Source organism: Balaenoptera borealis (genome assembly GCF_965194805.1).
Source record: "Balaenoptera borealis genome assembly, chromosome: 1".
In the NCBI taxonomy this organism is placed as follows: Eukaryota; Metazoa; Chordata; class Mammalia; order Artiodactyla; family Balaenopteridae; genus Balaenoptera; species Balaenoptera borealis.
Window position 1 is genome coordinate 136,106,371 of NC_138860.1, and position 21,600 is coordinate 136,127,970.

The 21,600-nt window shown below is 43.7% G+C and overlaps 1 long non-coding RNA gene across 3 annotated transcripts in view; it reads right to left on the bottom strand.

The window, feature by feature from the left end:
- LOC309613361 overlaps positions 1 to 21,600 on the bottom strand; it is a 182,815-nt gene that overhangs the window by 100,539 nt on the left and 60,676 nt on the right. For all 3 annotated transcript variants that reach the window (XR_014235678.1, XR_014235679.1, XR_014235680.1), the window contains exon 3: positions 1,040 to 1,157. This is a non-coding gene — a long non-coding RNA (uncharacterized lncRNA). The remainder of the gene's footprint in view (positions 1 to 1,039; positions 1,158 to 21,600) is intronic.

A 21,600-nucleotide genomic window follows, 5' to 3' on the forward strand; every position in this document is an offset into this window, starting at 1 on the left:
AAGCACAGAGCTGATCTCCCTGTGTTATGCGGCTGCTTCCCACTAGCTATCTATTTTACGTTTGGTAGTGTATATATGTCCATGCCACTCTCTCACTTTGTCACATCTTACCCTTCCCCCTCCCCACATCCTCAAGTCCATTCTCTAGTAGGTCTGAGGCACTGATATCGTGAAAGCTGTATTAGTTTTCTAGGGTTATCATAAAAAAGTTCCGTGAACTGAGTGGCTTAGGGATTTATTGTCTCACAGTTCTGGAGGCTAGAAGTCCAAGATCAAGGTGTCAGCAGGGTCATGCTCCTTCTAGAAGCACTAGGGAAAGCTCTGTCCCAGGCCTGTCTACTAGCTTTGGGAGTTCCTTGGCTTGTGGCAGCGTGACTCCAGTCTTTGCATGGCGTTCTTACTGTGTATGTCTGTGTCCAAATTTTTCCCTTTTTATAAGGACACCAGTCATATTGGATTAGATCCCAGCCTAATGACCTCATTTTAACTCGATTACCTCTATAAAGAGCTTATCTCCAAATACAGTCACAGTCTGAGGTACTGAGGATTAGGACTCCAACACAACTTTGGGGGAACACAATTCAGCCCAGGACAGAGCCACTCTGAGAGAGGTCTGCACAGGACCCAGAGTGGCAGCAGGAGGAAATAATCCAATCCCATGGGGATGGGGCTGGGGGGTGAGGAAAGGGTGCAGAAAAGGCTTCTCAGAACACATGAACCTCGGACTCAATCTTGAAGAAGGAACGAGTATTTTCCAAGTCATGTGGGGTGGAGGTGGGGTGGGGTGGAGGTGGGGTGCAGAGAGGGTTGGACAAGGTGGGCAGGAACCAGATATTAAAAGACTCAGTGTAACCAAAGGGTTGGTCCTGAATGTCCCCCAAGTCCTCCAGCTTTCCAGAATGATCCTTTTGTTCAATATGCAAATGGAAAAAGCTGAAATAACTACGCTGTGAACAGCGGGAAGCCTGATGTCGCTGAGGATTCAGTGTGGTTCTGGTGGAGGCAAGACTCTCCTGGGCCACTCGGCACTGCAACTCACCTGTGACTGGGGCTCGGCGCTGCTCTCAGCCTCTGCTGCTGCCGTCTGCCTCTGCATCCCTCAGTCCTTTCCGGACTCTTCTCCCACGACTGTGGGCATGGCAAGCTTACGCTGCTGGCTGGGGAGAGCAAAAGGACACAGCACAGAATAGGAAACAGCTTATCTGAAACACTGGCCATGGTGGCCCCAGCTTCCCTTGACCACCTCCACTAAAGGAAAGTTCTTACCAGCCAGCTGTATCTTCTTAGGCTCCTGTCACCCCACCTTCTCTGTCTCACCAGTTAGAATCTTTTAGAAGCTTTTGAAAGGACCAATGCCCAAGACCATCTCAAACCACTTAAGTCAGCCTCCATGGGAGTGGGGTCAGGCAGGGATATATCTCCAAGCTCCCAGGTCCTTCTAGAGTGACGACAGCACTGGGAAGACCACTCTGTGTACAGACCTGGCTCATATCTCCCCTTCCTCATTGTCCTGGCAGCTAAGGAAAGCTCTGGTTCCTATTACCTTATTCTTATTATGCAGAGCAATTCCTCTGTCTGTCTGTCTGTCTGTCTGATTTGCTCTCACTTACCCAGGCCCAGGCACATTAGGCCAGCTCTTCTCAAAATAATAAATAAACGAGGTCAGTCATGATGTGCTCCTACAAAACAGCATCCTTTTCCTCTAAAATGAATCGTGTCTCTCCCCTTACAGGGAAAACCATTATACCTCCAAGCTTTTGTATTAAATACCATATTTCAGTGATTTTAAGACTCAAATATTTCCCACATTTTAACCTATCTGAAAGCATATGTATCTTATCATCAATGGGGTGTCATAGTTTATTTGACAATGTTTTGGGGTTTTTTTCAGTGTTTCAAATAACAAACACCTTACAATTGTAAGGGGATTTGATTTGATGAGATAGTGTAGCAAGAACCTTTTTATTCCTCTTGCCACAAGGGCTGGTTTTGCCAAGGAGTTTGGACTTTATGTCATAGGTAGTAGGGAGCCATCAAAGGGTTTTGAGTGAGGGAGTAACATGGCAATGCCTGGCTTTCCAGAACCACTTTGTCACATGCCCATGGGAGTAAGGCAGGAAGGCTCTTCAGTGGAACTAGAAAATCAGGCCTGCCTAGGGGTGAAGGGATCCAAACTTGGTTCCTTGCGAGCAGGAAGGATTTTGATTCCCTGTGCTAAGGCCCTCGTGTCACTGTGGTCCAGGGGCTATCCTTAGGGAAGGCTCATCTGCTCTCTCCTAAGAGACCCGAGATGGTAGCCTTCACTGCCTGGTGGATGAATTCTCCACCTGCAGGGCTGGCTCTCTCACCAGACCAGGACTTGACTCTGTTGGTCCTCTCCACCCAGGGTCTTCTTCCCCAGGTATCCTAGCATTCACCAGGCACACACAAGAGACCGAAGTATAAACCACAGGATCCCATTTGTCAAGTTCCAAAGGGAAATAAAGATGACAGGCAGACAGCACACTCTGGTAGGGAGATCAGACCATTCGCTCCCTGAAGGCAAATTAGCGGGAAAGCCAAGTTGTCACGAGAAAGCCAATTGATTCACTTATAATGAGAAAATCAACTTTCAAGAGTACTGAAAGTTCACACTGGCTGGAGCACCTTGTTCTTTCCCTGTTGAAAAATGAATCCAGAAGCAGCCAAATCATCCAGCAGAGACTTGGTGAGCAAGGAATCAGGGCAGGGGTGACGGTTAAGCATTAGCCACGTCTCGCAGCTGAATTGCTTGCGCTGTTCTCCTCTGCTAGAGGGCTTGCTGTGCCCAGTGAACCTCACTGCTCACGTCTGCCTGCCAAGCTTGCTTCTTGCCTGGACGCAGAATGGACGGACCTCGCCAGCATTTGCCCCTGAGACTTGCCATGTTCAGCTTCCAAGGCTGGCCCGTGCCGGCCTCTGACAACGTGGCCCTCCCACCCCCAGAGGACTTGGGGCTTTGTTCACTCCCTCATGGTCACAGTCAAGCCCAGCCTCATCTATCCAAGAATACATTTAAGCACAATCTCTTGGATTTTTCCCACAAATGACTTATCTCAACTTCCGGGTCTGTAGTTCAATATTTAACCCTTCACAAATTTATTTACAGGCTCTTCAGACTCCTGGCTGTCACTTACTGGGGGCAAGCACCAGGAGGAAATGGCCTTCCTTTTAATAAGGAACTTAATTTCCCTTTTTCATCCTGGGTATGGAAACCCTCCCTCCTCCTGGGTTGGAGTAGCCCACAGAGCTTGTGAAATAAGCTGGATTTCACATGCAATTGAGAGGAAGACAAGAGCTCGTAGCCCAGGGAAGTCTCATAAGCAGCTTCCGGGTAGGGATGGATTTTGCTGGGTCTGCATCACAGGGATCATCTTATCAGAGTGTTAACAACACAGACCCTGAAGCCACACAGAGCTGGGTTCCAATCCTAGCTTTGCCTTAGAGACAGCACTCAACCTCTCTGAGCCTTGTCTTTAAAATGGGATAATAATACCTGTACCTCCTGGAAGGATGAAGTAAAACAATAATGCACAGTGCTTGGCACACAGTAAGCATTGTTCCTTCCTCTTTGCTTTCTCAGTTTTTCTCATTATTGGAAACTGTCCCATAAAAACCTTAGACCTCCACAAAAATCTCCTCTTCACCCTCCCTGCACAACCCCACCCACCGGGCAATTCAAAGCAGTGAGAGAAGCCTAGCAGTTAAATTTTCTTCTTTTCTTGTCTTTTTTTTTAACAATGTCTTATACCCACCCTAATATTCACATCTATGTGTTTACTTCTAAGATTTACTTTAAAATAATAGGATGAGGAAGTGGGGAAGTGGAGAGTACAGAGGAAAGATGATGGGCCATGAGTTGATAGCTGTTGAAGCTGCATAATGTGTACAAGGGAACTCATATACCATTCTCTGTAATTTTGTATATATTGATATTTGAAATTTTCCATATTAAAACATATTTTTAAAAGAAAAAAATCATATTGATGAGTTTCTATTTGCCAGACACTGGTTGAGGAGAGAGGGTTTGAAAGAAGAATAAATTCAGACCCTGCCCCTGAGAAATTCACAGACTGGTGGAAGAAGACAGGAGTGATAGTGATCATTTCAAGCAGAGCGATAAGGGGTAACAGCGCAAGTGGGGGCTCGGCAGGGCACCTCGGGGAGAAAGAGGGCGGCTTCACAGCTTCTGCTCTCCCCCTAGACCACCTTGCTGGCTCGCACAAATGCATGTGAGAGGCAGCAGGCATGCAGAGAAAGATATGCCTGAATGGACATCATTTCCATCATGACCCAGTTCATACATCATCTCCTCCAAGAGCCACTTCATCCTTCTCTCTTCCAAGCTGTGTTAGGTGCCTTCCTCTGAGCTATGTCTTCCTTAGCCTTTATAACGCTGAATAAAGTGATTATATTTGGGTGGGGTGGAGAAGGAAGGAGTCATCCCTGAAAACCTTGTATAATGCAAAGCTCCCATAATTCAGGACCAACCCTGACAGAATGGCATGTATGTCCACCTACCAAGCAATGGTGGCACCCCTGTGTGGCAAAAGTGTGAATGTTATCTGCAAATGACCAGGTTCACCTGCGTTCAACTTAAGCAACTCTTAACCGATTTACAAGTTCAGAAGCTTCTCATTTCTTCAATACTTGCACATAAATGAGACTTAACATAGTTCTACCACACCCCTTCAAATCTGTGGCGTAATTTAAAATTGCGCAAAACCTGATTCTTGAATTGTAATTATCTACAATACAGGGTCCTCTTCCTTACCTCTTTTTTCCCAGCTGAGTAGGAGAGAGAGAGGAAGGAAGGGAGGAAGGGAGGGAGGGAGGGAGGGAGAGAAGGAAGGGGGACTTCCCTGGTGGCGCAGTGGTTAAGAATCCGCCTGCCAATGCAGGGGATCCCTGGACCAGGAAGATCCCACATGCCGGGGAGCAACAAAGCCCTCGAGCCACAACTACTGAAGCCCCCATGCCTAGACCCCATGTTCCGCAACAAGAGAAGCCACCCCAATGAGAAGCCCACGCATCGCAACGAAGAGTAGCCTCCGCTCGCCGCAACTAGAGAAAGCCCGCGTGCAGCAACGAAGACCCAACGCAGCCAAAAATAAATAAAAATAAATAAATCTATAAAAAAATTATTAAAAGAAAAAGAAAAGAAGGAAGGGAGGGTAAGATTAGACAGAAAGACGGTCTTCTCTTCCTCTTCTCCCTTCTCCATCCCCCAATGCAGAGGCATATCATGAGAATTTGACATTAGAGATCATCTTTTCTGTGCTGAGCAGTAATTGACATATAAGTGATGTTATACCCTGATGCTGTCTAGCTCCCCCATCTTGGGCTTGTCATTTCTCCTTCCAAAACCTTTATTCCCCCATCTCTCATGTAGGAAGAACAGTACCAACCAGACCTCTGAGGGGTCATAGAAGGGTCACATTAGATAATGCAGGAGAAAGCCCTTTGAACGCTGTAAAGCTGCAGACTCACGTTAGGGGCGTTGTGACCGGCTGACACAGGGCATCCACAACCTGGTACTTCCGAGTGACTCACCAGCCTCTTATATGAGCCCCTCTCACTAGGAGGCCCTGAGGGTAGCTGAGCTAATGTTTGCAAACCACTTTAAAGAAGAGAAGGGCTTTAAAACTGCTTGGATCACTTCCAGTTAGATGACCTCTTCACAAGACTACAAAGAAGAGCAAATGTGGACTTTTCCTTTTAATTTTCTTTCAAAAAGGGAGACAACTCACTCCATCATTAGTGTACATCACTGTGTTTGAATTAGCCAAGCGAGGGCAGAAGAGTTTGGGGGGTGACAGGCTTATTAAAAATATTATTATTGTTATTTTTTAATGGAGAGAGCAATATGTGCTTATTTTTTAAGTGTAAATGATATAGAAGTATAGAAAGTAAAAGGGAAAAGCCCAACTCTTCTAAATACCACCTCCACCCCTTCCCAGAATTGGCCACTGTTAAGACAGGTGTAAGAGCTTTCTGTGCATATGGTCCTGCAATTCTCTTTTTTCACTTAACCATAAACAGTAGGTCGTTTTTTTTTTTTTTACAAGGATGGAAGGTTTTAAAAGAAATTTAGAAGGCAGTATAAACGTTTTACCAAGGCGACTGCTTATTCAAATCTGTTTTTTAAGCCAAAACCCAGACTTGGAACGTTACCACAGCATCTGAGGGGAAGGATGTCCTGTGCACACCTTTGTCGCGTGTTCATCCTCCCAAACCAGACTGTGAGCTTCCCAGAACCTAGCACCATGCTCGGCACAAATCAGTGTTTGCCGAGTGAATAAATGAATGACCTTGATTCCGCAGAATTAATCTCCACTGGGCCCCTCTGTGCTTCACGGCATCTTGCTTTCCCAGTATTTTCACACTTTGGGTCATTTTGGCCTCACAACATCCCTCTAATTTGTGTTGCACTTCATATTTCATTTTATGGTTACTTTACAGCGGGGGAAACAGTCCCAGTGAAGTCACAGAGCTGGGCCTAGAACCCAGGTGTTTTTTTTTGCACCCACTCTTTGTATTCACCAATGCCTGCCTCTACTGTGTACAATGGTCAGAGGATAACAGAATCAGTTGAATGTCTACATAGCTGAAAGCTTGCTTTGAGGTGGTGAGGGTTAATCCTCTTCAGTGTGTGAGCTAGGAAGGCTAATTTATGTTGGGTGCACTAAACTTTATGAAGGTCTCTGGTTTGCAAATCCATCTTCCGCCATCTGCTGGATGAAAGCAGCATTTCAGTACTGCCGCTCATCAGCCATGGTAAGAGTTACCATCTGTTAAGGTACTACTTAGTGCCATGCAATTAACATGTATAATTTCTTTTACTCCTCCAAGCAACCCTATAAGGTAGGTCCAATCTTATCCCCATTTTCAGATGAGGCAACTGAGGTTCACGTGGTTAGGTAACCCACCCTATGTGCACTAGTTTCCTAGGGTTGCTGTAACAAATTACTGTAAACCTGGTGGCTTAAAACCATAGGAATTTATTCTCTCAATTATGGAGGCCAGAAGTCTGAAATCAAGGTGTCAGCAGGGCCATGCTCCTTCCAAAAGCTCCAGGGAAGAATTTTTCCTGGCTCTCCCAGCTTCTGGGGCTCCAGGTATTCCTTGGCTTGTGGCTGCATCACTCCAATCCCTGCATCCATCTTCACACGGCCTTCTCCTCCTTCTCCCTGTGCGTCTTTCCTCTGTGTTTCTCCTACAGGGACATTTGTCATCTAATTTAGAGCCCACCAAGATAATCCAGGGTGATCTCTTCTCAAGATCCTTAACTTAATTACATCTACCAAAACCCTTTTCCCAAATAAGGTCACACTCACAAGTTCCTAGGGTAAGAAGGTGAGCATATCTTTTGGGGGTTGGGGGAGCAACCAGTTAACCCACTACCCTATGTTCTTTAGTTGACATGTTGCAGAGTCTATGCTCTTAATCACTGTGAGGTGGCATCGAGACTGCTGCTAGCAACCCTCCTCTCTGTGTCTCCTCTACCCCTCAATCCCTCCCATTGTTGGCCCACCCCTTCTCTCTTTTCAGTTAAAGGACATGCCAAAAAAAAAAAAAAACGGCTTGCACCCTGAGCCTCCCTGCTCTTGCTCATTGCATAGGGTGACCACGTGATTTACTATCCAAATGAGGACACATTTGAAGACCAAAGAGTAAAAGTGAGTGTTAACAATGATCCTGTGATGACAGGCACATCAGGACTGTGAGGGCAAAGCTAGATGCAGAGGGTCCCTGCCAGGGCCTCCCCAGGGTGGGCCTCTCCTGCTGGCTTTCCCAAGACTCCGTGCCTCCCTTTTCTTTTGCACCCGAAGTCAACTCCCTCTGCCAGGCACCTCCACTTGGCAGGTGATCAGGAGACTCTGAGGCCCAGCAGACACCTACTAAATGAGTGCTGAATTCTTTTTTAACATACTTGTTGAACATGGACTTTGTGCTGCTGATCCCTGGCACGAAATCCCTGCCCTCAAGGAGTTTATAGACTAGCAAGGGAGTGGTTGACAGCGGAAGTGTGCTAACTTCACCGGCTGCCGAGTAAAGATCTCTGGCTGCCACCTAAGGGGCACGTTGCACTTGGGAAAGGCTCACTGGGGCAAAGGGGAAGGAAAATGCCCCGGCAGGGCTGATCCAGGTGCTCTAGCCCACCATCTCACACAGCCCTCACATTCCTATGAGGAAGGTATGGATCCATGGTCTATTATCAAAAATCCTTGGGGCCGGGCTTCCCTGGTGGCGCAGTGGTTGAGAATCTGCCTGCCAATGCAGGGGACACGGGTTCGAGCCCTGGTCTGGGAAGATCCCACATGCCGCGGAGCAACTAGGCCAGTGAGCCACAATTACTGAGCCTGCGCTCCGCAACAAGAGAGGCCGCGATAGTGAGAGGCCCGTGCACCGCGATGAAGAATGGCCCCCGCTTGCCACAGCTGGAGAAAGCCCTTGCACAGAAACGAAGACCCAACACAGCCATAAGTAAATAAATAAATAAATAAAGTTAAAAAAAAAAATCCTTGGGGCCAATGTATTTTGGAATTCAGATATTTCTCGATTTCAGAGCAATAGTGTGTTGTAACCATTTTCTATTCTGTACCTGATGGTCTGGGGCTATGCTCCCCCCCTCCCCAGTGAATATATTCACAATATAGAGCAAAACATGTATATTCACATTCAATAAAACAAACACAGACTGTAAAAAGTTTCATGTCAGTTCAAAGTAGGATTTTATGGCAAATTAATTCAGATCAATTAGATTTCACTGCTAAATGAGTTAAGAAAAAAAATGTCCGTTTTTATAGTTTGGGGATTTGGGAATTGGAGATAGATTGTAGGGCTGTAGTATTTGCTCCAATGTGAAGACAAAGAAACTGAGGCTCAGAAAAGTTATGAAACTTGCACAAGACACACAGTAAGTGGTGCAGCTGGAATCGAACGTTCATCTGTCTCCTGGCTCACCCACAGTATCACTCTGTTTTGATTTTTTTTTAATTCAGGTAAGAGAGCGAAGCCCGATCATGAGCAATATCATGATTTCTGAGATAATATTGGCTGCTCCGTCCTGCTTGTCTTTGTAGAAACACTTGAACCAAAGCTTTAAGTCATATAAACATGCATGATCTTTTTGTCTGCCCGTGTTTGTAGTGTGCCATTCTTGAGCCATCTGTAGTGTGAATGATTCTGTGGTTTCAGGCACGGGGGTGCAGTTCCTACTCATGAACTTGGAAGGGGCTTTAATTAAAAAGTTATGCAGGTGACAGTACAGGCAGAGTTGCTTAGACAACAAAACCAGACAGCTCCGTTTTGTTGACCTACTTCAAACACATATGATTACTTCACTTTATAAAAAGAAAATAAAGTCCTGGGGAGAGTAGTAATCATTCCTAATAGCACCTTTAAAAGAAATGGTCTGATTAGTAGAAAACACCCAACCCACGAATAATTTAAAATGCTTGCTTCTTCAACCATAGTGCGAGATCAGATTCCCTGACCTGGCAGTCCCAACATACACACACACACACACACACACACACACACACACACACACAGATACACAGACGCACAGACCCATACACACATCTCTCTCACACACACCACACATACACAGACACACATACTCCTTATACACACATCTGTCACACACACCACACACACACACACACACACACACACACACACACACACACACAGATGATAAACATCCTATGGACGGTGAAGCTTGGTTGAATTTGTTCTTCTGGTCCCCTCTGCTGGGCAGTGGAGTGCTAAACGCCACTGGATGTTACTAACCCCAGCTAAAGTCAGCTGGCCAAGGCTTTAGTATTGTCAGGCTTCACGACCACATGACTTATCACAACTTTTTGGCTTCCTGGGGTGAGAATTCACTCCAGGCTAACAAAGATGGTAATATTCCTTCCATAGTTAAGCCTTTCAGCCTCTCCTCATGACTAGGTTTTCACCATTGTTTTGTCTCTTGACACAAAAGATGACATGCCCAGAAAATTCCCTTAACAGGTCAGTTTTGTGTTCCTCGCACTTCTGCAACAAGGAAAGAAATAACAACTTACCTAAAACAATCCAGAGTTTTCCATTCAAATTGCAACAATGACAGTTATGATGATTCCTAACTTTATTGATTGAGAGGCTACTATGACCCAGGTGACATAGCATGCTGTGTGATTTATCTTGGGAGAATGAGAGCGATCAAATTACAGCTTTCAGGACTGTATTATATTGTATGCAAATACCAATAAATACTTATACTTAACATAGCATTGTCATGTGCCAGGCACTGTTCTAAGTACATTATATGTAATCCTCTCACTGTAACCCATACAACAACCCTATATGGTAGATACCTATGTTATGCCATTTTACAGATGGGGAAACTAAGACCCAGAGAGGCTAAGTAACTTGTCAAGGTCACACAGCTAAAAAGTAGTGTAGCTGGAATTATGATTGAGACACTCAGGTCCTAAAGTTCATGTTTTTCCTGCTACTGTGAGAACGTTGTTTCTCTAGGGATGAGGTCTATGTCTTATTGTCCCTGCATCCCAGCTCTCAGCATTGTACCTGGCAGAAATACATGCTTAACACATGTTCAAAGAGGAAGGAAAAGATAGGGGGATGGGAGGGAAGGAGGACACCTGTTTCAGAGACATACTTGCACAGTGCTCCCCGTGGAAATGAAGGTCCGGGGCCCATTAGTAATCAATGGCATTTTTCTGAGAGAGAAGAGCTGACGGATAGATCTTCGGGGGTTTGCTTTTATGAGCTGTCTGCTGCAACCCCATAAAGGGAGGACCCTTTGCAACTTTACCAATGACCAAAGGACAGAGCCTGTCAGAATATGCTCATGATCCCAACAGCAGGATTAAAAGGCTCTCCACGGACGGGGGTGCAATATGGGGAGCACAGAAGCATAGCTAGGTAGGGAACAATCATTCTGCTGGGTCCATTCTCTAAATAACAGTATTTTCTAATATTTGTAAAAAAGTATTTAGATCTGAAGATTGTGAAGACCATGCTGATGCAGAGCAAAAGCCAAACTGTGCAGAGAACTGGCCCTCTATTTCCTCAGGGTTCCAGAATATCAGTCATACCTAATTAATGTAGGTAGCATGTTTTAGAGGAGTTATTTGTTTATATCTATCTCTCCTGCTAGCCCAAGTGTTCCTGAGGTGCAAGGACCTTGTTACTCATCCTTAGTATGGTGTAAGCAGTTAAACATGTGACTTGGGGAGTCAGATTACCTGAGATAACATTAAGGCTTCCTCATTTACTGTGTGGCATTTGGCAAGTTACCTAACCTCTCTGAGCCTCTCTTTTCTTATTTGTTGAATAGGAAATAATGTTTTCCATAAGGGAACTTCACCAGCTTCTGAGCAAAGATCTCTGGCTGCCTGGGAAAAGTCTTACTGGGGGGAAAGGAAAAAGAATGGCATTAAAGTAGGGTTCTGCATGCATTACTTCATGAAACCTTGATGATTAAGTGAGAGATTTATGTAAATTGCTTAGCACAGCGCTTGGCTCATACTGCATGTGACAAAGACTGTTTCCTAGTACCTACACTCCCCTTCTTTCTTTAGTAATAGTGTCACCAAAGTTTTAGTGGGGTGTGTACCTGGTTTCAGAAAGAAGGCTCTGGAGAACCGTGAAGAAATGGTGGGGTGCATGTGGCCAGGGGCAGATGTCCACTTGGCCATGGCCAAGGTCAAGGTGAGAGGAATACTGAGCACCCTGTCAGCGGTGGAGAGGAGTGGTGAGCACTAGGGTGTTTCTGGGGCAGAGTCAGCCAGATTTTATGAATGACACAGGGAGAGAAGAAGGCAGGTGGCAGGGAGGGGAAGAGACCAGAGGACACCGGGTTCTCAGCATGGTGACTAAGTGTGGGGACTTAGTAATTAATAAGTCACTGAGCTAGAGAATGGAGGAGGAGGAACAGGTTTGGGAAGCAGGTGATGAGTGCAGTTAAGGACACACTGGGCAGAGGGGCCTCGGGGATGTCCCATCCAGAGGTCCAGCCAAGTTCCTTTGTTCGCCGCCTCTGTGGAATGGCCTTTCATCATCAATATGAATCCTTAAAAAGAGACTGGCATGGACATATATACACTACCAAATGTAAAATAGATGGCTAGTGGGAAGCAGCCGCATAGCACAGGGAGATCAGCTCCGTGCTTTGTGACCACCTAGAGGGGTGGGATGGGGAGGGTGGGAGGGAGGGAGATGCAAGAGGGAAGGGATATGGGGATATATGTATATGTATAGCTGATTCACTTTGTTATAAAGCAGAAACTAACACACCATTGTAAAGCAATTATACTCCAATAAAGATGTTAAAAAAAAAGGGGGGGGGGGGTTTGCAAAGAGCACTGCAAATGTTCTGTGCCTGGAAGGTCAAAATAACCCGCAGAGGGAGCAACTTTCACACACACACTCTCTCTCTCACACACACACACACACACACACACACACACACAGCCTACAGTCAGCCCTCAGGTAGCTCCCCCTGCCCCTCCAGGTCTGCTTCCCAAGCCTGCAGCTCAGCCTGGTCTTGCCCCACACCAGGCTCCCTGGGTGGGATACAAAACATGTGTATCCACAGCACAGAAAGACCATATCTACCTCATCAGCGATGGTTTCTGTGGAACGTTTGGTCACAGTGTGCAAGTTTTTGTTTTACTGCAGAGTCGTTTCCGTGAAAAGAGCCAACGTGATTATGTTGAATTGCACAGCTAACGCTGGAGCTCTCTCCATTGCAGTTCTGCTCCCTGCAGACATTTCCCTGCAATTCTATTTTACACCAACTCCATGCGGGCTCTTAAAAGTCTTGTAAAACTACAAAGGGCCTGAAGCAAGTGTGCTACCCAATCCCCTGACCTCAGACCAGGGAGGTCAAACTGCAAGGATGGATGATCTTCTTTCTCAGCAGGGAGTTTTAAGAGGTCAAATCACCACCTTGAAGACCCAGCCCAGTATTTAATGAATGCTTGTTAGTGCCTGTCACTAAACAAAATATTGTGTATGTATTATCTTATTTAATCCTTAGACCTAAAGAACAAGGCAGGTAAGATGAGGCTCAGAGAGGGTGAGGAACTTGCCTAAAGCTGTGCAGCTAATAAATGGTAGAGGTGGGATTCCACTCAAACCTATCTCACCCCAGTTCTCAATGCCTAACCACTGGGCTGAACTGCCCTCCACCGTCAGTCCAGGGCTTCATTCTCCCGGTGATAGGACCACAGTTAGCATTGCTGTCATTTAGTTCCAGGTCCTCTAGCTCAGTTTGCCCTATTTTCCATGTGTTGTTCTTCACATCTGGACTGGTTTACTGAAAGGGATGTGTGTGGTTTCCTACCATCCACCAAGTGTTAGAAAAGGAAAGGTCTTGGCCATGAGGAAACTCAGAAAAGATATCTCTGGCTCTACTTGCTCTCCTCGAAGTGATGAGTGGGGTAGACAGTGGTGACCAGTGTCATGCTGGCTCTGTGAGAGTGGCCACTTGGTGAGCTCTTTGTGCAGGTGACCATCGTACCTAGCTCGGGGCATAATGGTCTTAGGATAGAAAAGCTATCTATTTGGGTCCACATCAGTGTACTTTTTATAAAGCAAATCTGGGCTATGAATGTTTAGAGTTCTGAGGTAAAACAAATGAGAAAGGATGGACATGTTTAGAAGAGACTTTGATAGTTCTGTTTGTCTTCTCTCTGAATTGTTTGTTTCCTCTGAGTTGCCCTCTTGCTTTCTCTTTGTTTGCCTCCATCACCATCTTTCCCGGTAGACGCTGAGTTGTCAGAATGGAACAGGCTAGGTTGCAGTGCTTATAGGGTCGCAGAGGTAGAGGAAGAGTGAGTGTCGAGGTGGCACCCCAGCTTTAAATGCTTCAGCCCAGAAGCAGCACACGTCACTTCTGATCAAATTTCACTGCTGAGAGCTAGTTCCAGGGCTGGGGAAAGTGATCTCTCCCTGTGCCCAGGCAGGAGAGGAGAAAGGGACCTGGGGAGCACTGGTGATCTCTATCATTGAGACTTTCCTTTGATGTCTACTGATAGTTGTTGACATGATTAGGGACAAGGGGAATTCTGGTAAGATGTCATGGTAATGGTGCAGGGTTGTTTGTGAGGTTTTTTGTTGTTGTTTTTTTTAATTTTGTCAAGGTGTGATTTATATATCATAAAATTCACCCACTTTCAGTGTACAATTCAATGATTTTTAGTAAATTTACCAATTTGTGCAACCAGGTAGTATAGCAGTTTTTGAATCTCCTTGAATCCCACCACTAAAACATTCACAGCCACTAGGTTAGCAAAACCAAAACCCCATGGACAATACCTACTACCAAACCTGACAAGCAGTGTTTCCTTGAACTCCAAAATTTGAGTCAGTAGGAACAAGCTGCCAATAATTGCATGACCCACCTGATATCAGAAACTGCAGAAGGAAGAAGAGGAAAGGTAAAGGGGCTTCTGATGCCCCTAAGAATTGGAGGACCCCCCCAACCACCAAAGGAACTCACTGGAAAGTTCCGCAGGTGTTGGGCTGCACCCCGCAGGCCTACAAGGCCTGTGCTTGCCAGTTTCAAGACCAAAGAAAGAGCCCAGAGTCAGCGGCAGAGACATCGATGGTTTACTGGATGGGGGAGCTTACACATCTGTAACAAGGTCCTGGAGAGACACCCCACCTTGTATGGCACACGGCGGGCAGGACATGATGGAAGTCTTCGCTCCCAGGGGGGAGGAGAGATTACCAGTTATAGGGGAATTGATGTCAGGTGGGCTCATTAGTTACCAGGGAAACCAGCAGAGGGGCACACCCCTCACCACCCCTTTGACAAGAACAGTCCCTAGCTGGGGCCTGGGGCAAGTACGCAGGAAGGTCAGTCATGTGCGTAGGTGTAGGTGAAGCAGGCACTGGTCGGGCAGGGGATGTACAGAGAGCAAGAGAACAGCCATCTGGAGTGGCCTGACCATACAGTGGGCCATTTAGAGAATGGAGGTAAAGCTGGGGTCTGGTTCAGGGGAGGTTGTAATGCACACATGAGTACAGGATGACTATAGGAAAATCTGATCATGCTGGTGGGGTCCAGAGGTCCCAGAGTCCAGAGGTCCAGACCCTATGAACTCTTAAAGCCAACAAGCCAAAGCACTCTTCCAGGACGAAGCCCCACCCGGAGGAGAAAATGCTTGGAGTGTCATCCAAACTGAACAAGTCAGGACAAACAGGCAAAGAAAAGTGATGTTAAAATAAAGGGTGGGGAGGTGAGAAGGGAAGAGGAACTCAGAACGTACAAGGTCATATTTATAGCTACTTCATGAAAGCAACAGAAAGGGACACTGTAGACTGTGAAACTAGAAAAAGCTCTCTTGTTTTTAACTCCTGAAAGTAGAAGGGAAACTCCTTTCCCTAAAAAATGAGCCACAGGAAAGGATTGTAGTCAAATACCAACAACATTATTATAAGGAAAAAAGAGAATAAGAAGCAGAATAATACAACCACGACAATGAAAAAATATCAAAAAACATGCCACAAAAAAGATTAAAATTGTGATCTAATATTTCAAGATGAGCTTAAAAAATAAGAAAATAATAGAAACTATGAAAGACAACATAAATCAGAATGAGAAAAAAAGTAGGATGATTCAGGAAAAGGAAGATTTGAAAAGAGAAGTGAAAGAATTCAAAAAAGAATTGGAGATAAAAGAAAAATCATTTCAGAAATAAAGGCTAAACTAGAAGGACAAGAATAAACAAACCAAATGAAAAGTGCCTTGAGAGAAATAGAAATGGAAAATGGAAAGTTTTTAAAATCAAAAAGGAAAAGAAAGAGATAAAAAGGGCTTGAGGGAAAGTAACAAGCAGAGAAAACAAGCAAAGAATATCCAACATACCTATTAGAGTCCCCAGAGAAGAAAACAAAAGAATGAGACAAAAAATTATTAAAAACTAAAATACAAAAAAAACTTGAAATTAAAAAAAAAGACACCTTAAACCACATATTGAAAACAACAAGAACCTACTATATAGTACAGGGAACTATAGTTAATATCTTGTAATAACCTATAATGGAAAAGAATCCAAAAAATTATATATATTATATATACCATATATTAATGTACAGTATAAAATTTTTATTATATATAATATATATAGATAACTGAATCACTTTGCTGTATACCTGAAACTAAGAGAACATTGCAAATACTTCAATTAAAAAAGTTTTTTTAATTTTTAAATTTAAAAAAATACACATATTGAACAGACACACTGCATAAATTGGAAATATCAGCCCTCAATAGCTCCACACTGAAACTATTGAATTTTGGAGAAAAATCTTAAAAATCCTTTGTGCAGCCAGACAAAAAGAACAAGTATTTTATAAGAGAAAGAAAATCAGATTGTCGTTAGACTTTCAACATCAATGCTTCATTCCAGAAATCAATGGAGTAACTTATTTAGGATATTCAAAGAACATGTGAGTCAAGAATTTAAAATCCAGCCAAATTGATCTTCAAATATAAAGTCAGCAAACATCCTGTTATGAACACACAAGAACCTGGGAGGCAGTAGTACCTCTAGGAGTCTTTTCCGAGGAATCAAAGAAAGCTCTTGCAACCAAAACGGCTCAAGAGACAACGGCATAAGAACTGCTCAAGTAGGCCAGATAACAAAGGAAGATCAATGATAGAATTAAAATACATCATTTGGCAACCCCAGATGAATGAATAGATCTGTTTGTTCAATGATCATCAGTGGCTGCTAACATCACAAAAAGAGAGACAAAGATAAATTACATGCCCCGTGATGGAACTACACAACATAATTAATGAAGTAGACTTGAAAAAGAATGAAACATATCAAGCCTCTAAAGCTAGCTACCACTTCACAGGCAATACAGAGAAACATCACAGTCACACCACAAGGATGCAATTAGCAAAATTCAATCTAGAGGAAATGCTATAGAGCAAGCAGCACAATTTCTTTAACAATTTTTTCAGTTAAAAAATAAATGGGATACCATATGATACCACTTATATGTGGAATATAAAATATGACACAAATGAACTTATCTACGAAACAGAAACAGACTCACAGACATAGAGAGCAGATTTGGGGTTGCCAAGGGGAAGGGGAGGGATAGATTGGGAGCTTGGGACTAGCAGATGCAAACTATTATATATACAATGGATAAACAACAAGGTCCTGCTGTATAGCACAGGGAACTATATTCAATATCCTGTGATAAACCATAATGGAAAAGAATATGAAAAAGAATGTATATATATGTATAACTGAATCACTTTGCTGTACAGCAGAAATTAACACAACACTGTAAATCAACTATACTTCAATAAAATAAATTTTAAAAATTAAAAAATAAATGGGAGAATTAAAAGATTAAAAAAAATAATCGGAAGATTTACAAATCAAGTTGTAAATCTTGTTTTGATCCCAATTCAAGCTAACAAACTCTAGGGAAAAAAATTACAGAAAAGTCAAAGAAACATGAACATTGACTAGATATTGATGATATTAAAGAATATTTTAGGTTGATATTAGTATTATGGTTATATTTTAAACGAGCAGCTTTTGTCTTCAGAGACTTATAGTGAAATATTTACAGATAAAATGATACGAGGTCTGGGATTTGGATCTAAGTAGCCTGGGGTCAGGGTCGGAGAGTAGATGAGAGTAAAGAAGAAGCAAGCTTGGCCAGGAGGTGATCATTGTTGAAGCTGAGCAACGGGTTTATGCTGGATGCTCTCTACTTCTGAAATATTCTTTTTTTTTTTTTTAGTTTTTTTTTTTTTTTTAAAGTTATACAATTTATTTATTTATTTATTTATGGCTGCATTGGGTCTTCGTTTTTGTGCGAGGGCTTTCTCTAGTTGCGGCAAGTGGGGGCCACTCTTCATTGCGGTGCGCGGGCCTTTCATTATTGTGGCCTCTCTTGTTGCGGAGCACAGGCTCCAGACGCGCAGGCTCAGTAATTGTGGCTCATGGGCCCAGTTGCTCCGCGTCATGTGGGATCTTCCCAGACCAGGGCTCGAACCCCTGTCCCCTGCATTGGCAGGCGGATTCTTAACCACTGCGCCACCAGGGAAGCCCTGAAATATTCTGTAATAAAGAAATATTCTGTATTTTTCATTTGTTAGAATTTCAAAGTTTTATTGTAAACAAACATCCCTCCCCTTTAATTTTTTTTTTCAATTTCATAGAGATTTTTTAAATTGAAGTATAGTTGAGTTGCAATGTGTTAGTTTCAGGTGTACAGCAAAGTGATTCAGTTATATATATATTCTTTTCCAGATTCTTTTCCTTTATAGGTTATTACGAGATATTGAATATAGTTCCCTGTGCTATATAGTAGGTCCTTGTTGTTTATCTATTTTATATATAGTAGTGTGTATCTGTTAATCCCAAACTCCTAATTTATCCCTCCCTCTCCCTCCAGATTATTCTGTATTTTTAAATTTATTTATTTTATTTATTTATGTTTGGCTGCGTTGGGTCTTCATTGCTGCACGCGGGCTTTCTCTAGTTGTGGTGAGCAGGGGCTTCTCTTGTTGTGGAGCACGGGCTCTAGGGGCACGGGCTTCAGTAATTGTGGCTCGTGGGCTCTAGAGTGCAGCCTCGGTAGTTGTGGCGCACGGGCTTAGTTTCTCTGCGGCATGTGGGATCTTCCCGGACCAGGGCTCGAACCCGTGTCCCCTGCATTGGCAGGCGGATTCTTAACCACTGCGCCACCAGGGAAGCCCCTATTCTGTATTTTTAAAGAGAGAAAGACAGTGCACACATGATTAAGAGAGAGAGATTAGGAGATTATGGGAATAAAAAGTGAATTGGGGGGCTTCCCTGGTGGCGCAGTGGTTAAGAATCTGCCTGCCAATGCAGGGGACACGGGTTCGAGTCCTGGTCGAGGAAGATCCCACATGCCGCGGAGCAACTAAGCCCATGAGCCACAACTACTGAGCCTGTGCTCTAGAGCCCACGAGCCACAACTACTGAGCCCACGTGCCACAACTACTGAAGCCCACGTGCCTAGAGCCTGTGCTCCGCAACAAGAGAAGCCACTGTAATGAGAAGCCCATGCACCGCAACGAAGAGTAGCCCCCACTCGCTGCAACTAGAGAAAGCCCGCCTGCAGCAATGAAGACCCAACACAGCCAAAAATTAATTAATTAATTAATTATTTTTAAAAAGTGAATTGGAAGTTCTGGGTGTGGTTTCTACTGACCTGGGGCTTCACTATAAAGTGATTTGCTTCAGCCATTTGATGGCAAACTCCTAATATCAGTACCTTTCAGTCTTTTAAGTTGGTCAGGTTATATTCCCCAGAATAGATTCTTCCTATTACTAGACATAGATGGTAAAGGTCTGACGACCAGCTTCCTGGGAGCTGCATGAGGAATTGTGGGGTGAGGGCCTCAGCATTTCATTGTTAGGGTACCGCCATCCTCACCTGTGCCTGGGGTCCCTCCATCCAGAGACCCTATGTTTTTGCTTCTCCAGAAAATAAACCTGTAACCTTCTGCTTGGAGAGGGAAGCAGCAGTCATCCAGCAGTCCTGGGTAGGGGAGGGGACCTACAGGTCTAACTACTTCTTAAACAGCTGCCAACAAACCCTCCTTATTGTAACACCTATTTTATACTAATTCTTGATATTCCAGGTACCACAAATTCCTGAACCTTTTCAAGATTCTGCAGTGAAAATAAAGTTGGTTCTCAGCTGTCAACAAAAAATTAATCAATAGTCCCTCTAAGAAAGAAGTGGAAAATTTATTTGAGCCAACCTGAGGATTAGAACCTGGGAGACAGTCTTTCAGAAAGCTCTGAGGACTGCTCTGCCTGCTAGAGGTCAAAGCCCAGTTACATACATTTTTGAGACAAAGGATTATACATCAAATAACGTACTGACAGTTTACACAATCCAGATCTACATGAACCAGTAGTGGATCACCGTGACCCCTTATAGGATTAAGAGGGAAGGTTATCTCCTAATGAGGTCTGGTTAATGCAGATGCACAATACACACTAAAGGGGAGACAGGAGGCCCAAATGGGCAGAGAACATTTTTAGGCTTAAATATTTTTTGTCTTGCCATAAAATATGAATTTTATTTCATCACAGCTTTCCCCATCGCCAGTTTAGAATTCTACTTCAGTGAATCTGTTGAGCCATTTATCTCTCATTCATCTGTGTTCTCTTCTTTTACTCTCCTGGCCATGCGAGTCTACAGAAAACACATACACACACACACACACACACACACACACACACACACACAACATTTTTAGCTGGGTTCTGGGAGAGAACAAAAAATGAAATGTGTATACCAATTTACTGACCCTTTACCCCTTTCTTTATTCTTTAATTCAAAAACAATAATATAAATACAGAAAAGTACATACAAATATGTATAGTTTAATGAATAATTATAAAACAGGTCCATGTGACCACTACGCAGGCCAAAAACAGAACACTGCCAGCACCAAGGAACCTCGGTGAGCCCCATCAGATGCCAGCCCCGTCGCCACCAGGGGCAACCTCCATCCTGACTTTTTAAAAAATCCTTCACTTGCTCTTCATTTATTTTTCACTTTTCTCTACAGTAGCCATCTCTATACCATATAATTTAGCTTTGCCTGTTTAGGAACTTCTTTTGATGGGAAACATACTATCGTCTTCTTCCGTGTCTTGCCTCTTTCCTTCAACATTACGTTTGTGAGATGTATCCATGTTGCATGTAGCTCTGATGTATTCATTTTCTTTGCTGTTATTCCATGATGAATGCACGGTAGCTTTGTTTTCCCATTTATTTTGTATGGACACTGGACTGTTTACAGTTTGGGTCTACGATGCATAATTGTGCTGCACACATTCTTGGACTTGTATTCTTGCACATTTACACAAATTTCTCTAGCTATATGCCTAAAAGTGAAACTGCCACACAACAAGATATGTGAATCTTCAACTTAACTAAAAATTCCCAAGGTGTCTTCCAAAGCAGGCCACCTCATTGTACAACTGAAGGGGGTGTCACCCCCCCACAAGTGTCCTATGCAAATGGCACACTCTTAGATGTAAGATGAATTGGCAACTTTTTGGCTCTGTCAATTTGTTCTCCAACCAGAAGCTTTTGAGAATTATTCCTATTGTTCCATGTTTTGCCAGCTCTTGGAATTTTCAGACTTTAAAATTTTTGTGAATCTGGTGAGTGTGTAATTATGTTTCATTGCATTTCCATGGTTACCAGTAAGACTGAGCACATCTTATGTTTATTGGACTTTGGATTCCTGATCCTCCTTTCTTTAACATTATTTTGAAAATATGCATTTGTTTCTGTAATCTAAACCACGTAGTTAAAACCTTATATATTTGACACAGTGTGTTACCGCTGTAATGACTTGGGGTGGGGCGAGTTTACTGTTTCTATGCCAATATATGTTAAATTTTGAATAATGCCAACTCAACATAGTACAGTTGGATTCTTTGTCCAGCATTGACAGCACAGCTAACACTTTTATGTTTACCTATTAAAATACAACTAACTCAGGCTTCCCTGGTGGCGCAGTGGTTG